Consider the following 15156-nt stretch of genomic DNA (forward strand, 5'->3'; position numbering starts at 1 on the left):
TGATGAATGCTTTCAACTAGTTCTGCTGTCTTAATCATTTAAGCTTAGAAAGATTAGCATTGTTGAAAATTCCAGTTTAATTAATTCATGTTTAAGTAACCACCAGTATTGAAACAATGCCCCGGCCTGTTTACACCTGGTATTAAGATGCGTTTTGGTCGATCGGATCACAAGTAGACGAGGGAGACACATACCCGTGGTCTCTTTGTCCACTTTCAATCACTTCTTTCCTGATTTATTTGAGAGGAGGGTCAGGTAAATGTATGATTTTTTACATTTATTTTTAGATCTTTCGATCTAATGGACAAAATAAGCTTATGCAATTGACATTACGAACTTGCCCGAAGACGTCTGAAAAACACACGGAGATCAGCAGCTTTCGTTTCTGCTCTGACAGCCGGTCAGTTCGAAATCAGGAATGGTGAGAGAACATTGTGCTTGGTATGTTTTTCGTCTTCAAACCAAATCTGGGTCTCCAGTCGACAAAATTTAAACCCGTTGCTTGAAAACTTCCCATAATGTTTATGCATTAGGTCAGTAGGCGGAGAGTAGGCGTCTTTTGTGCCAGTTTAGAACGCATTCGACCACATGAGTGTTAAGTTAACACTACGAAAGCAATTGTTAAATGCGTTTTCAACTCTGAAAGTGGTCGAAAGTGGACAACGTTTTAGACCCCGTGTACACATGTATTTAGTGTTGTCCAATTGTGATCCAATCGGCCAAAATGATAATACCAGGTGTAAACAGAGTATTCTTGTGGTTTCCCTTTAGTCTTTGTAATGATTATCAAGGGCAGTGCTGTCTACCACCCCTCTCTCTCTCTCTCTCTGCTTCTCGTACTATGCGAGCGTGAGGGGAGGAGCAGTGATTAAGTCAGAGGGAGACTTTACTACACCAGTGTGTCAGATACACACTCAGTCTCAGACAGAGCGGGTGTGTGAGCGCTGTCCTAACAATCTCACATCCAGACATATAAACAGCTGATACTGGCAGTCCTGAAGCTGGATCTATTGACAATCCTTAAGCACTCTGATTTCCATTGGGATTTCTTTCTTTCTTTTTTTTTCTTGTGAGGAACGTGCTGGAAAACTGTGTCTGAAAGAGAGTAAGTAGTCAGCGCTACTTGCTTCAAAGCCTTTTACCGGCTGCTGTTAATGATTGATTCGTGTCTGCGGGAAGTGTTTGGTTAGTGTGCAAATGAAAGGGTTTTATAGCACCGCTCTCCTGTTAGACACTCTAGGCGAGTGGCGTTGCTGCACGGGGGTTTGTTATTGCAAGGGGCTGCTGGGACGGGACGGGACGGGAGGGATTGAGGGGGAGGGTGTGTGCTGACACATGACAATCCCTCCCCTGTAAGACCTTATCTGCAAGGTGATAGCCGGCTGTAGCGGATCACAGGACAGCGAGCTCAGTCTGCTTCTGTTTGCATGCGTGCCTCAAGTGCCTCAGTTTGTTTGGGTTTGGTTTCAAGCGATCAGTTTTGCAGGGTGCGTTGCAGTTTGGTTTGGCCGGTGCGTATGAACTCTGAGTTTGACTTGGAGAAGCTTAAAGCTCTGTCTCTTGATCTGTGGAGTTTGTTGCACACACTCTCTGCCAGCAGACGGGAGCGTATATGTGGCAGGCGGTGGTGTCGGCGTGGAGGAACTTTCCATGAACTCAGAACGGGCTTTGCAAGTGAAGGGAAAAATTGGAAAGTGAGAAGTGTGAGGATCTCCATTAAAAGCTTGTGTGGTTTTGGCTTCTTTAGAGATCTGTGATTTGGTCAAGGGCATGCAGTGGAGTGAACACTACAGGTGTTTGTCAGGAAATGCAAACTTCTAGCCTCTTTAGTCAATGTATTATTAAAAAGCCTCCCACAGATGTAAATATGAAACCATTTCAGTGAAATATGGGGGTTGGTTTTCTCAGTTAAAAAGTACTTGGGGTGGAATATTAATTTGAAATACTGAAACTGAAATTAAACCAATACCCTCATGAAAAAAACTAGCATGCCTTTACTTATTACGGAAATAATCTACTTTAAAATTGTAATTAAATGAAAATATATTATAGTTCAAATTTAAATTAAATGCATAAGCTGAATTTAGGACTGCTTTCTGGACTCAACACATCAAAATAAGTGTACTTAACAAAAGATTATTAAACCGTAATGATTTAAAATTTACTTTAAAGTAAAACTTAAAATTTTACATTGTTACAAAGGATTAAGCTTTTTAAAAAATGTGTTAAAGAAACATGATAGTGTACTCTCTTTAAGTACAATTAAGTGGCCTTTTATTTCATTGATATTATATTATCTTTAAATACAGTTTTGTTTAAAACACTGCAAGTGCTCATTCAATTGTTGTTGGTTTAACTTAAAAAATGAAGTAACCTGGTTGCCTTAAAATTTTAAGTTCATTGAAATGGAAAAATCGAGTTAATACAATGAAGGAGACTCCAAAAATAATGTTAAATGAACTACATAAATTATTTAAGTTGATTTGACAAAAGAAAAAATGTTGTGATTTAATCATTCCTAATCATTCCTAGCCTGTATGAGTTTCTTTATTCTTTAGAACACAAGAAGATATTAAGAAAAAAATGTCTTGGTGTTTAAAAAGAAAAAGAAAAAATCAATTGGAAATGTCAATGGTGTCCAACCCCATTGACTTTCTTTGTATTTACAAAATATCTTCTTTTGTGTTCCACATGGAGGAGGAAGGTCACGAGGTTTCGAACAGTTTTGGTTTGCGCTTTAACACAAAGACCCCAGCATTGGTAGTTACTGTAGGTCGTCATGGATGACCATATTTGTATTCATGTGAGCCTGTGCAATCAGTGCAAATCTGCACATTACACTCACGCCCAACGAGAGATTTCTTTTCTTTTTAGCCGGCAGCTTGTTGGACAGCTGCGCATGGAAGATAACCACTCCAGTCCGAGAACTGAAGGGAACGGTAACAAACGCAGCAATTTTAGCCATCTTCAAAGAGCTGAAAGTTCATGCCTTCACAGACTTGGAGGGAAGGGTAATTTTTGGAAAAGTTTTTTTAAAGTTTGGGGTCTGACAGTAGAGGTGGAAAAGATGAGATGAAAGAAGAGCTGACTGCACTGGTTAGCCTTTCCCCTGTGTTTTTCTTTGCTCTGATCCATAAAGACAGTAGCTGGCAATAGCATTCTGGCTACAGGAGCCTTGACAATGGTCGGCCTGTGTGAGGCTGTCAGAACGTGTTTGGCTAGTTGGTAAAAACCGGTGCCTGTTATATCAATAGTTCACAGCTTGACTGGAGCTTCTGTCAAACACAATACAACACCATAAACTACCAGACAACAGACAAAGTTACTACAAGTCAGGGAGTGCAAAAGTCTTAAAAGGTTAGTTCACCCAAAAATGAAAATTCTGTCAGTATTTACTCACCCTCATGTTGTTCCAACCCCGTAAGACCTTCGTTCATCTTCGGAACACAAATTAAGATATTTAAGATATTAAGATCGCTCCTGCATACAGTCCATAGGCTTCTTGAGGGACTGGCTCTTGCTGTCCCTGAAAAGTCATTAAAGACATCGTTAAAATAGTCCAAGTGACTACAGGGGCTCAATCTTAACTTTATCAAATGACGAGAACACTTTTGTGCGCAAAAAAAACAACAAAAATAACGACTTTATTTCAACTATTCACTTCCTTCTCCATGAGCTTGTAAGTCAGTTAACGTAGTGTGATTGCGTAGAGCTACGTCACACGTAGGCTCACTATTGGCCGACGCTGGTCATGTGTGTGTGATGCGTGTGACGTACAATAACAGAAGCTTACGCTATTAAACTAGTAACCTGACTCGCGCAGAGGGAGAAATAAACAAATAGTTGAAATAAAGTCGTTATTTTTGTTGTTTTTTTGCGCACAAAAGTGTTCTCATCGTTTGATAAACTTAAGATTGAGCCCCTGTAGTCACTTGGACTATTTTAACGATGTCTTTAATGACTTTTCGAGGACAGCAAGAGCCAGTCCCTCAAGAAGCCTATGGACTGTATGCAGGAGCGATCTTAATATCTTAAATATCTTAATTTGTGTTCCGAAGATGAATGAAGGTCTTACGGGGTTGGAACAACATGAGGGTGAGTAAATACTGACAGAATTTTCATTTTTGGGTGAACTATCCCTTTAAGTCGGGGACTGCATTTAAATGAGTATTTGTACAAGTTACCTGGCCCTTCTGAAACACATAGACGTTTAAATAACTGCTTTAACCATGTTAAGCTGGTCTGCCTGTCTTACTTGATCTCCTAGTCTGGGCAGGCTAAAACCAGCGTGGAGCAAATGCGAATAAGATGATGCACAGAAAAATAAACCTGCTGACTTTGTAGCATTAGTCTGTTCCATATTATGTCAAGGCAGGCTGTATCTCTTCATAGTATCTTTACAGAATATAAAGCTCTCCATTCTCTGGCCTCTACGCACCACCTGTTTCTCATCCCTGTCATCAGATCCCAAGGCTATTTTTCCAGCTTTAGCTTTGATTCCTCCTGCCTGGCTGGCTACTACAGTATATACCTGCCTCTGCATGTGTATGTGTGAGCGTAAGATGGATTAAAGAACTGGGTCAGTTATCGGCTCTGGTTGTAGAATCGAGGAATGTAAATAAGCACTAGTCTTATTTGCTTCTAGATTCTCAAACTGAGAGTTGCGACACACTCTTAGAGAGACAGACACAATAACACACAAACACAATGTCTGACAGTTATAAGTCTGTGTCACATTTCCTAGCAATCTCCGCCCAAATAAACATCTCGTGTACTGTGAGTTTCTGTAATGCGTGATGGTTTGTTTCATTAACATTGTACTTAGAATGAATGCTGCATGATTGTGCCGATGGTCTCCCAGCCTGGTCAGGCTCATCTGTTGGCTGGTTTTAAAGAGGTTTTAGGCAACTAATCAGCCTGGGAAAAATAGCTGGTCACTCAAATGAAACCAGCTAATACCAGAAAATCACCTTCGGCTGGTTTATTATTTTTATTTTATTCGGCAGGGACAGTTGGATTGTGCCGTCCCCCACTTTAAGGTGGTTTGCTGGTCTCTCAGCCTGGTCAGGCTCGCCTGGTTGAGTGGTTTGATGGCTACTTGCTCCAGCTTTAACCAATTAAGACCAGCTTAAACTTGTTAACTGTAGTGTGAAGCAGTTTGTTTGTTTGTTTCAGCAGGGATGACCATTTCCTTTCCATGATGGTCTTTTGGCTGGTTTTAGAGGCGTTTGGGCACTCTTTAGCTGGTCAGACCAGTTTAGCTAAACACCAGTTTGACCATCTTAACTTAGCTTAGCCTGGTTTATCAGTTTGTTTTTTTTAAGCATTGAGAGCTTGGAAAAACACCTTTTTGGTTTTGTTGATATTGTATCCCAGCAAACACAGAACGTTCCCCTAAAGGTCCCAAATGGTCCCATGAGGTTATTTTTTTGGGAACCAAACAAGAACGTTATAGGAACGTTCCATGTTTATTGGAGAATGTTCTAGGAACGTTCTGGGAACCAAAAACTAACGTTCCCAGAACCTAAATTTGTTTGCTAGGATGGTCTCCCATGCTGGTTTTAGAGGGTTTTGTGCACTTTTCAGACTTTAAGACCAGTTTGCTGCTTGTCAATACCGGCAGACCATCTTAAACCAGCTAAGACCAGAGAGAAGAATGATTGTGCTAACCATCTTAGACTGTTTTTTTTTTTTTTTTTTTTACATTTTAAGCATTGAGAGTTGTATGATTGTGCTATCCCTGCAGAAAAAAAAACAAAAAAAAAAAAACATCTTAAACCAACCTTAGCTGCTTTTCTGGTCTTAGGTGGCCTCCCAGAGTAATTTGGGGTTTTGAGAACATTTTCTAGCTAGTCTGGTTGTCCAGTTGACCATCTAGCTAAAATAGCCAACAAACAGCTAAAAGACCATCTAAAACCAGTTTAGACTGGCTTAATCTTTTTCTTCAGCAGAGATGACATGCATAACCAACTGAAAACAAACCTAATAAACGTATGATGTGTGGGTGACAGATAGTGGGAACGAGCGTCAGAAGCTCTGATAGGGTTCATGTGTTTGAGTCTTGTAAAGCAAGCAGTGCTTGGGGCCTGGGGGGGAGATCAGCCACTGTGTTTTTACTCACTGCTGGGAAGTCTTTAAACATGCGTCTTTAAGGGACGTCACAAGCCTTCCCTCTGGTTTCCCCGGTCATACTCTCTCTCCCTCCCAGGGGCTTTTACGTGGGAAATTGCTCTGGAGCTGGAAACCGACCAAAAGTTAGCATTTGCCTGCTTGTCTTTCAGTGGCTTCTGACCCTGATAAGAGAGAGCGAGCTGGAAAGAAACAGAAATAAATCCCATCAGCAGAGGGAGCTTTTTGCTGTGACACAATATTGGATTTTTTAAGTACTTTTAATGGCCGTTCACAGGCACATTTGAAGGGGGCAAGAATGTCTGTTTTCTTAGTCCGCTGCTGCTGCTGTCACACACACACTTTGACACCTTCTGTCTCACACCTGTTCCTCTTGCGTGTCTGCGTTTCATGTATTATGCAGGTCTATTTTAAATAGACCGGGACACTGAAGCGTGTCCGTGACTCTTACACCGATGAGAATGTGAAATGTGTGTGCGAAACATGCGCATGTGTATTTAAAATGGCATTCGTTAGTTAGTCCAGATGATTAATGGACTTCAGCCTAGTCGTAACCCTACTAAGGACACTGACACATACACAGACGGCCTGTGAACTGATATCTTCTCAGATCATTCCAGATTGTGGCCTTTACTCCACTAATGGCTTCTCATACCTTACCCTGAGCATGCAGAGATTCACACCACAACTGTTCTATGCTACATTTGTTTTTTTTTCCCCCTCTGATGATACCTGATCTGAGCTGACAGGTTTATTTTGGAGATATTTAATGATTTAAAGCCACTGTAACCTTTCTAGTATGTATGCTGATCATGTGACTGTGTAAAGGGATGATCGGACCTGTAGCGTTTAATATTTGCTTAATCAGTGCAAGTTAGGACGCCTGCATGCTAAAGTTTGCATTCTGTTATATAACACTGCAAATACATTGATCTCAGAGATATTTAATGTTTCTCAACCTTTTTACACTTGTTGTCCAGTACAACATTTGAATATACAATATTCATTCTTTAAGGTGTAATTTCATTTACCAGTGTTCATCAAATTTGTCTGTGAGCAAAATAAAGGTTGTGAGATTTCCACGTTGACCAACAGAAAGCTGTTTGGTTTGAAAGTGGATTTTTTTTTTTTTGCTTGCAACATTTTGCGAAAGGTTTAGCAAATGTGACTGACCATTTCCATACATTAATAATCATTTATGAATGTAAACAGTTAAATTAACAAGTCATTCTGTGGCCCTCTTGGAAGTTTGTTGAGGCCCCCAAGTGGACCCTGGGCCACATAGCGGAAAAAGTTGTGCTTTTCAAAACCCATATGGCCACAAAAGAGTCCAGCAATGCCCCATTGTCACATTTTTAAGGCAGCCATTCACCATTTTTCTACCTATGCAGAAGCTTGAGTGTGTGTGTGTGTGTGTGTGTGTGTAACTGTACAGTATGTGAAGGGAAGCCAACTGGAACAATGTGCTTTAAACCAACAACAGCCTGAAAGCTTCCTGCATGAAAAGTGCACTGCAGTCCAGGCATCCCTAACTTGTGCTTGTATAGAAAGAGGCGAGAGAGGTAGTGTAAGAGGTAGGATATGCTTGCTGTTTGAATGATTTATTAAAGTGGATCAAAGATGTGGCATGTTTATAGAGGCCGAGGTCCTGTACTTGTGCTTTAGATGTCGACGAACAGCTTCATTCATTCTGTTGCAGCGATGACAGCATTTTGGCCTCTGATGCTCATCATCATGAACAGGCATGGTTTCGCAATGCATGTTTATATTATATTGTTTATAATTGCATCCTTATAATTTCACTAATGCGACTCCACCTTTAGATTAATTGAATATGTCAATAATCATTTAATAATGAATCATTTAAATATCTGTGGAAGTTTGCTGCGATTTAAGTTTAATTGAATAGGTTTTTTTTATTATTATAATATTTTATGAATTCAGACTTGGTGGGCGGTATACCAGTAGACACATTTAACCGGTAGAAATTGTCAATAGATAGAGATTTTGACTATCGTCTTGTCACGAAACCACACACTGAAAGCGTCTACCTATTGACAAGATCCAATTGAAGTATGTTTAACTGTGTGTTCACTCCAGACGCGAATAGCGCGCCAAATTCGCGCCTACCGCGTCTAGTTATACGCTTGAACACTGAGTCCATTCGTGCGTCGAGCGAAATTGACGTGTGTTTAAACAAAAGTTTGAAGCAAAACCTGTTGGCGGCCATCTTTTTTTCTGTTGATCGAGCATTCATCGAGAGAGTTACCGCTCTGTATCGCTCTGGAAACACTACCAGACACTGTGGCACGTCTCTATCGCGGTTACATGGCTCACGTGACGTTGCTGTGCTAAGCTTATTGTTTGCATGCGCTTTTTAAAGGGTTAGTTCACTCAAAAATGAAAATTAAGTCATTAATTACTCACCCCCACGCTGTACCAACCCCGTAAGACCTTCGTTCGTCTTCGGAACACAAATGAAGATATTTTTTGATTAAATTTGAGAGCTGTATAACTACCACATTTGCTCCTAAGGGACTGCCTCTTGACGGCCCAGCAAGTCAATGAAGAAAATGTTTAAATATCCCAAGTGACTACCGTGGCTTAACTATATGTTTATCAAGCGACGCGAATACTTTTTGTGCGAAAAAACAAACAAAAATAACGAGTTTATTCGACTATTTCTTTTCTTCCTTGTAGGCCAGAAACGAGATTTCCTTAGATTTCCACGACGCATGCGCGAAAATTGCGATCTGAAGTAGTGTAAGCTGGTGTAAGCAGATCGCAAATCTCGCGCATGCGTCGTGGAAATCTAAGGAAGTCTCGTTCTGGCCTACAAGGAAGAAAAGAAATAGTCGAATAAACTTGTTATTTTTGTTTGTTTTTTCGCACAAAAAGTATTCGCGTCGCTTGATAAACATATAGTTGAGCCACGGTAGTCACTTGGGATATTTAAACATTTTCTTCATTGACTTGCTGGGCCGTCAAGAGGCAGTCCCTTAGGAGCCAATGTGGTAGTTATACAGCTCTCAAATTTAATCAAAAAGATCTTCATTTGTGTTCCGAAGATGAACGAAGGTCTTACGGGGTTGGTACAGCATGGGGGTGAGTAATTAATGAATTAATTTTCATTTTTGGGTGAACTAACCCTTTAAGTATTGTTGTTAAAAATTTTTTGTGTGATTTAAAAACCTGATTTTTTTTCGTTTTAAAAACAAGTTTTTTTTGCGGTTTAAAACACGATTTTCGTCCATTTAGGTGTAGGTCTTTTAGCCTTATTATAGCCTTATTTTCTAAATAATCAAACTGTTGGTTGATGGTGTTTTCCAAATTCCTTTAGTCTGAAAGACCTTTTATTTTTCGGTGTGTTTTGAACATTTTCTGCATCATCCACGGCTAAGAGCTCAGTGCTGCTTCAAAGAGCTGTAGAGAGATGGGCCTTTATCCTGCTATCAGGACTGTAATATCAGTGAGATCAAAGCATACGTACTTATGTGTCTGGCAGCTGAAAATGTCTCTCATGTCTGTTGAAAAACATTCTGCTAAGATTTTAATTTCCCTTTTGATGTTGCATGTTCTGCTGAAAAGGATCGGTTGTACTGTACCCAGCTTAATTTTGGGACGAAGCAACGAAAAGCTCTATATCTTCTGAAAATGATCCAAATTTGTCTGATTTTTAGATTAACCTAGAAATGAAAGTGATAACAGCAGGTTACGACCAGTCCTCAGTACAATCTCAACACACATCTTCGGATTCCTGGCAGTCTGAAGTGATGGATCAGCTCCTATAGATCTTAAACAAAAATGATCAGCCATGTGAATCAGGATGAGTTGTCGATTGGCAAATAAACACTAGATTCGTATGCCTGTAACGCGTAATTTCATTTTCATCCTCCATCCCATCAGCTCTGACCTGCATAACCTGAGCTGGGTGGTGCAATCACTATTGAATTACAAACTCAGTCACACCTCAAAGGTGAAACTAGAACATGCACTGCGGTACCTTTCACAAAAAGCATGCTTCCTCACACCTCTAAACAACAATATGCTCATGAAAAGCGTTTCCTTTAAGCGGCTTGTTAAAGAGGTGGTGTTGGGACTTGTTGTTTCGTACTGGATTAACTGGACTTTCATCACGTCTCAACTTGAGCTGTGGTAAATCTTTCTGAACACCATACCCACCAATTAGACATCAATGTTTTGTAAATTGCCATCTGAGGGTTCGTTTACACAACACCGTCTTCAACTAAAAACTTAAAAAATTTTACGTTTTGGCCATTCATTTACACAACAACTGCGTTTTGGGGGCTTAAAAATGCAAACTTTTGAAAATGGATTTAAAAGGGCAAATTATATGCAATTCTCCTGTCACACCGATCCATTATAATGTTCCATTATACGCATGCGTTTTTTTTCTCAATTGTTTATATTCAGTTAAAACATAACTGACTGTGTTTTGTGTCTATTTGACTGTTTTAGTGCTATAAGCAGCGTAAAAGAACTACATTTAGAACTGAGGTGGCTTTATGTGAGCACGCTTTGGTTGTGAGCACAAAATATGTAGAAATTAGTGAAATTATGCACAATACGCTCAATCTTACACTGAAATTCAAGCCCTGGAAATGAAAGCAAATGAAACGAGTGAGTGTGGGGACTCGGGAGGCGGGTTTGTGTGTCGACTCACTGTCAGAGAGGTGAGAAAGCGCAGCTATTGGAAGCGTTTCAGTACCGATATGTGTCAAAAAATCTTTATTTTTGACAACATTGGACTAGTTAAGTATTTCAGATGTCTTTTTAAAAGACTACAATTGAAAAAATATATATATTATATATAAAATTCAGCCAGCCAAAGTGGCTAGTAGGAGTGACTGTGTTACACGCCACTGCTGAAATCCACTGACCCGCATTGGGTGGGTTTTTTGGGTGTTAATGTCTCTGCAAACTACAAAACTTGTGATTTCATGCACTTAGTTTACTTTTAAAAAAAACTTTTCCTGATAATTTACTCACCCCCCATGTCATCCAAGATGTCCGTTCGTTTCTTTCTTCAGTTGAAAAGAAATGAAGGTTTTTGATGAAAACATTCCAGGATTTTATCCATATAATGGACTTCAATGGACACCAACAGTTTCAAGGTCCAAATGACAGTTTTAGTGCAGATTCAAAGGGCTTTAAACAATTCCAGACGATGAATAAGGGTCCTATCTAATAAAACAATCGGTCATTTAAAAATAATTTAAAAAGTTTAAGTTTTATAAGTACAAATGCTCGCCTTGCTCTGTTCTGTGATGCGCGTTCATGACTCTCCTTTTCGATCGTTTATTCAACGAACAAAATGACTCGAAAAAAGATTTGTTCATTTTATTATAAATAGAATGTTCAAAAAATTCATAAATCATCAGCAAAAGTTTTTTTAAAAGTGGACTAATCCTTTAAGCGTTCAGTCTATAAGACAACCAAAAGAACAATGGCGGACTACAGGACTGTGTTTGTGCTGCTCAAGAAAGTGAGTTTATTAACGTTTATCCAGCAAAGTGTAGATTTACTGCAGGACAACTACGACCAGAAGAGACACATTTTTAACATATACAGTACCAAACTCTGTGTGAACAGGGATCGTTTTGCCTAACCCAATGTCTATATATACGATCCGCTGCTACGTAATTTCCTCTGTAAATTTGGCTGTTAATAAAGCTAATTCAGTCTCCGTAATAAGTAAAAACAGAAACATTCTTATGGATGCAAACATACATATCTCTAATTAATGCTTCCTCACACAGAGAAACGTGAATCATATATTTTTCAAGAGGTTAGCATTATGCTAGTGAGCTGCCACTTTGATTGACATGACCCATGTCGGCCCTATTAATTATGGGTCAGCCCGTCCTCCAGGGTCACAGCCCGTCGTCTAGGACTTAAATGTGCGTGCAGTGGAATTTACTCAAAATATCTTGTAGTTGTGAGGGATTGTTTAGATCACAGGAATGATTGAGATGCCACTGCCTTGGTGACATTGCGCTCTTTGGCCCTAGAATGAGCGTGTTTCATTGAGCCGCCTGCAATGAGATCACCCACCAGTCAGTGTTTAGTTAGGGCAGAGTAAAACCCCAAATGACCCTCAGGTTTCTTTTGTAACCGCATGAGCACTGCATGAATAAATTCCCACTACCGGTGAATCAAGATCTCCAGCTAATAGTCAAAATGCTGATCCAATTGCAAAGTGCTGCTGATAGATGCATGGTTTTGAGCGAAATGTTCTGAGATTTAATCTCAGTAATGGGTATTCGAAGTTTGCTGTCTAAAGCAGAGTGCATTTCATCTCATGGACAAGAGCTCTTGTCAGGCAGAGCACAGACTGCAGTGTTGGGACTCACAGCCATAGAAACGGCTTGCCGCAGTCTTTCCGCCTCAACTCTGTTGGGGGATTATGTCATGCATTCAATCGTTTGGATGCTTTTGGGTTGCTTCCAAATGAAGGGCAGTAATTAACGGTCATCAATCTTTGATTAGCAGGGTTATCTAGCTTCATGAAAGCCCACATAAAATGCTTTTTAGATTTAGATTCAGCAGAATGTGAGAACTTAAAAAAGTGTAGACACACACACACATATATGTATGTGTAATCATATCAAACATGTTAAATATTGTTGAAGAGCAAATATGGCCATGGGTCTTTAGTCACTGGGGCTGGAGAGACGTGTCCGTGCATACCACTGTGACTAGTGCTAATACTATAAGAGTGAAGATATTAGAAATAGTTTTTGCTGATGGCTATGGAGTTAGAGCTCCATCTGTTAGAAGGGTTCAGGAGGCACTGGCAGGAATCTGACTTGCTGGGAAAGACAGTTTGAGTGATGGTGGAGATGTTGACGGCCGTTAGGAGGGCCCAGAGCTCTGAGGACCCCTCACACGCCGTGCTATTGGCCCTTTGATGTGATTGATGGGTGTAGCACACTTACCAGCACCCTAAACATCTGTCTTATGCATGTTAAGTCCTAGGAATGCAGGCATTTTCTCCACGACACCATCTATAGCAGAAAACATACAATAAAAGAATACCCTTTCCAGCATGCTTTATTCGGATCATCAGTTGTAGGTCTGTATCCACAACAAGACAAATGTGCCAATTTTGCTTGAATTTCGTAACTTGAAAAATTGTGTGCAACTGATTACCTCAAATTTTTTAAGTTTTTGCAAACTTATTTGGACTTCCAGTATAGCCCTAAGTGTGGGATAAAAAGAAGAAAAAAAATGATCAAGCATGTATTAAAAATCATAAGCAGATTTTTTTATCACACAATAATAGAAAAATATTTTTATTTGATTTTTTTTAATGAAAAGATGTCCCAGAAGGATTGGATCAGGCTTATTGTCTTTGATTAACTTTGATTAACTATATTCTTAAGCCGTTCTTAGTATGCTTTAATTTTTTGAATATAAGTGGTTGAAATATAAAAAATATATACAGTAGAATGTCAGCCCATGCTTCAATATCCGACGCTTTAGGCACCCTTTAGCGTCAGTTAGATGGTGCCCTAGGATCACGTCACGACATGTTACTGACGCTAAAGGGTGCCTACCTAAACCGTCAGATGTTGAAGCATGGTCAAAATTGTCCTTGGGATGAGAATGCGTTGAGAATGGATAGAATGCCGAAGTTACGACGTCACTCTATAGGCCAAAACGCGGAATTGAGTTAGCATTTTAGCACTACCGGTTCCCTCGCTCTAAAGTCTATGGGATTTTTGAATGGGTTTTTGCTAAATCGCCTGAAATAAGGTCTGTGGTGAACAAAGCCTCTAAATATGTTCACGTTTTGATCTATGACATAGAACACACCGTTATAACCAGCTTGTGTTTTTTTTAACTTTATTGTGTCTGCTTGTGTTTTTAAAAAAACTTTATGTAGGCTTCAAAATATATAAATTTTGGATTAACTTGTAAAGATCACCTTGATAGACAAAACGTGTAAGGGTCACAACTCTTTGTTAAACACAGATCTTATTTTTTGCGATTTTCCAAAAGTCTATGGGGAAAATGCATAGCTTTTCGTTCGAGGGAATTGTCCTACAAAGTGACGTCATCACTTCGGCACTCTATTGGTCTATAAATATAACTATTATAGTAGCTCAGACAGAACCAGAAGCAGTAGCACACAACTTCTGTAGTTTGCAGTGCCCTTATCAACTCTCAGACCAGTATTACCACCACCGTAAATGATGGTGAGATAATACTGAACAATCGGAAACATTTAGAAATGGAAGTAAAGTGGTAAAGCAGAAAACCAGACCACTTTTACAGCTCTCTTCACCTGTGTCACGCAAACGTCACTCCGTGTGTTTAAATATGGGATTAACTTCTAGGCTCAAAACTGTGCACATTAATACTAATGTCAATCCATTCCTTGAATCTAATTTAAATTTGATTTGATTGAATAACAAATACAATAAACAATTACTTATTCTTCATTTTCATATTAAAACGTAAAACTTTTTAACTATGCTTGGTTTTCCTTTTGTCTGAGCAAGAAACTCATGATTTTTCTGTATTTATAAACAAGTATTTATAATATTAACTTCGTGGGAGGTCGGCTGGTAGATTCCAAGACCGCAGGGCACTGGCATTCTTCCAGACTGGTTTGTATGTAATTATACTGGGATTCCTGGAGGATCTAAAGCAGAAACTTTCTCTAGTCCCCTGATAGCCATAACATGACCCACAAGTCATATCTATGGATTATATAGCAAACAGCGCAGGGAAAAAATGTGCTGACAGCTCCATGCCCAAACTGTCAGAGCTTTATTAGTGAACGTCTCTGTAATTTCCGAGTGCTCTGTTGATGTTAGGCTACAAGAAAATGAACTGCATTACTGGACGTGAGACAGCCAAGCACTTTTCTTCTGTCCCTCATGCATTGCTTTTACACAGTAATTGCACGGTATGGAGGTAAGATTCTCAGAAGACACAGATGTTTGACTTGTGCAACAGCTGTATGATGTGATTTAGAGCAATGAGAGTTCGATACTG

General features: G+C 39.6%; 1 protein-coding gene across 3 annotated transcripts in view; it reads left to right on the top strand.

Moving 5' to 3' along the window:
• The window catches only part of sema4ba (sema domain, immunoglobulin domain (Ig), transmembrane domain (TM) and short cytoplasmic domain, (semaphorin) 4Ba), a 77519-nt gene that overhangs the window by 11667 nt on the left and 50696 nt on the right, over positions 1-15156 (top strand). The window contains exon 1 of one of the 3 annotated variants that reach the window (XM_039683926.2): positions 910-1105. The exons of the other annotated variants lie outside the window; for them this stretch is intronic. The gene's annotated coding sequence lies outside the window, so the exon portion shown is untranslated. Of the gene's footprint in view, positions 1-909; positions 1106-15156 lie in introns of those variants that run through there. 3 annotated transcript variants of the gene reach the window in all.

The sequence above is a fragment of the Pimephales promelas genome, chromosome 10 (genome assembly GCF_988280905.1).
Source record: "Pimephales promelas chromosome 10, fPimPro1.hap1.1, whole genome shotgun sequence".
In the NCBI taxonomy this organism is placed as follows: Eukaryota; Metazoa; Chordata; class Actinopteri; order Cypriniformes; family Leuciscidae; genus Pimephales; species Pimephales promelas.